The 3,171-nt window shown below is 40.7% G+C and overlaps 1 pseudogene; it reads left to right on the forward strand.

Moving 5' to 3' along the window:
- Positions 1 to 234: 234 nt before the first annotated feature.
- Positions 235 to 1,169, forward strand: LOC123641954 (annotated as a pseudogene).
- The last annotated feature ends 2,002 nt before the right edge of the window (positions 1,170 to 3,171 follow it).

Below are 3,171 nucleotides of genomic sequence, written 5' to 3' on the forward strand. Positions count from 1 at the left end.
ACCAGTCAACTTGACAAGATTTAGTCCTCACCCCAGGAGATCATACTTCCTTCTGAGGATATTTGCTGTTCCTACAGTCTGAATCACAATCAACATTATCCTTTCATCAGCAGGATCTATGATTGCTTTTTTCTTTGTGAATGTACTGGTAGAAAGCAGTGAAATTTGGTCCCTTGGATCATCAACGTACTGTCATTTCCCTGCTTTTTGGGATAGCATCTAACTTCTACAGAGATGAAGAATCACAGGTTGGTCACAGAGTTCATTGTGCTGGGCATCCTCCACACAGAGGGGCAGGAAACTGTGCTCTTTGCTGTGTTCTTGATCTTCTACCTCTGCACTCTGCTGGGAAATCCTCTCATCCTCTTAGCTGTGATGTCTGATTCCTACCTCCACACCCCTATGTATTTCTTTCTTTGTAATCTCTCGGTGCTGGACATTGGTTTCTCTTCTGTGAGCACTCCAAAGGTGCTGGCCAACTTGCTGGTGAGAAGCTGAGTCACTTCCCTGGGAGGTTGCATGTGCCAGGTCTTTTTCTACCACTTCCTGGCCAGCACTGAGTGCCTACTCTACACAGTAATGGCCTGTGATGGGTTTGCTGTTATCTGCTGCCCACTGTGCTACACCATCATCATGAACCGTCGGGTGTGTGCCCTGTTGGCTGCCGGTACCTGGTTCACTAGCTCCTTTCATGCTACAATTCTCACCACATTGACCTTCCAACTGCCATATTGTAAACTCTAATGAAATTTACTATTTATTTCTGACATTTTCACTTTAGTTAAATTGGCATGTGGTAACACCCTTATCATTGAAATGGTGAACTTCATCAGCATTGGCCTCGTGCCCATGACCTGCTTCCTCCTCTTCCTTGCCTCATATGTCCACATTGTCATTACAATCCTGAAGGTACAATCTGCTGAAGGGAAACACAAGGTGGTGTCTACCTGTGTTTTCTTCCTCTCAGTGTCACACTGTTCTTTGGGCCCTGTGCCCTGATCTATACCCAGCCATCTTTGAGTGAAGTGCCAGTAACCCCAGTGCAGATCTTTGGCAATGTAGCCACCCTCGTGCTGAACCCCACAATCCACATGGTGAGGAACAAAGATGTGAAGAGAGCCCTGAAGAAACTGGCTGGGGCCCAGATTGTTTCAGAAGGAGGTCACTAGTCCTCTTGTGGGTGAAGCTAATATTTTTTTCTTTTTATTTGTGCAGAAACTAATTTTTTAAAACATCTATTCATGCAAGTTGTAAGCATCTTTTGGGCATAAAAACAGCTTGGAAACAATTCTAATGGATGCAAACCTGTGGCATCTTCCTCATCTCCTGGAACAGAGATCAGATCTCTGAAGGTCCAGATAATAACTATTTAATGTGTTGCGGGTCATATCATCTGTCACAAATTCTCAACTCTGTAGTTGTAGCATGAAAAGAGCCATAGAAAAATCTATAAACAAATGGGTAGAGCCTTGTTCTAATAAAACTTTATTTACAAAAACAGGTGGTGGGCAGAATTTGCCCCACAGGCTATAATTTGCTGACCCCATCATAAAGGCTAGCTGAATTTAAAACACTCTTTTCACTTCTATGTTGATAATGGCTTAAGAGTGGACTCTGATGTGGGCTGCATCCCACTAGGACATGAGTTGAATTATGAATCAGGCATAGGTGGAGAAGTGGTGGATATTGAGGGACACATGAGTGTGCCCTAAGGAGAACTCCATAGAACCCCAAGTGCACACAGTGAGAGCTGCTCCTTGCTGCAGGCCCATCTGCCTGGGATCCATGCTAATGCCTAGAAATGTACTCATTCCTTGGATTCTTGTAACAGAGATGGCTTGTGCCCAATTTTCTTAGGTATGAAGGTAAATGACCACTACTCTTGCTCATAAGTACAAATTCTTTCACCTCAGAAGTTACGGGCACAAGAACAGAGACACAGACTCATGGATCAGAAGAGAGAACACAGATATAAAACCATCCTCATATAGCCATCAGATCTTTGACCAAGCAGACAAAAACATACACTGGGGAAAAGAATCCCTATTCAATAAATGGTTCTGGGAATATTGGATAGCCACATGCAGAAGACTTATTAAGGATCCACACCTCTCACCACTCAAAAAATTAATTTGTATGGATAACAGGCTTAAACCTAAGGCATGAAACAATAAGAACAATAAGAATTCTGGAAGAAAATGTTAGAAAAACTCTTATAGATATCAGCCTAGGCAGAGATTTTATGAAGAAGACCCCAAAGGCAATTACAACAACAACAAAAATAAATATATGGGCTCTGATCAAATTAAAAAGCTTCTGCACAGCCAAGGAAATTATCATGAGAGCAAACAGAAAACCTACAGAATGGGAGAAAATATTTGCATGGTACATATCCGATCAAGGCCTAATAGGCAGAATTGATGAAGAACTCAAGCAAAACAAGAAAAAAAAATTGAAACAACCCCACTAAAATTTGGGTAAAAGTCATGAGCAGAAAATTTTTTGAAAAAGAAAGACTAATGGTCAACAAACATATGAAAAAATGCTCAACATTTCTAATCATCAAGGAAATGCAAATCAAAACCACAATGTGGTATATCACCTAGTGAGAATGGCTTTTATTGAAAACTCCCAAAACAACAGATGTTGGCATAGATGCGGAAAGAAAGGAGCACTTGTACACTGTTGGTGGGACTGCAAATTAGTGTAACCTCTATGGAAAGCAGTGCGGAAATGCCTCAAAGAACTAAAAGTAGAACTACCATTTGATCCAGGAACCCCACTATTGGGCATTTACGCAAAGGAAAAAAGTCATTTTATAAAAAGTCACTTGCACTAGAATGTTTACAGCAGCAAAGTTCACAATCGCAAGGATGTGAAATCAACCCAAGTACCCATCAATACATGAGTGGATTAATAAATTTGGTATATGTATACCATGGAATACTACTCAACTACAAAAAACAATGGTGCTGCCTTCTATAAGGAACATAAAGTTATTGATTTGGATTCCCAGTAAAAGTTAAAATTATACAGTTGCAGACTTTAATCTGTCTCTATGTTACAAGCAGGAAATTGCAAGAAGGTAGAAAACCATTAGCAGAGTGCTTAAACATGAAATTGAATTTACTCTGAATAAAGTTTTCTGAGTTGGAGATCAGACTACAAGCT

The sequence above is a fragment of the Lemur catta genome, chromosome 7 (assembly GCF_020740605.2).
Source record: "Lemur catta isolate mLemCat1 chromosome 7, mLemCat1.pri, whole genome shotgun sequence".
Taxonomy (NCBI): domain Eukaryota; kingdom Metazoa; phylum Chordata; class Mammalia; order Primates; family Lemuridae; genus Lemur; species Lemur catta.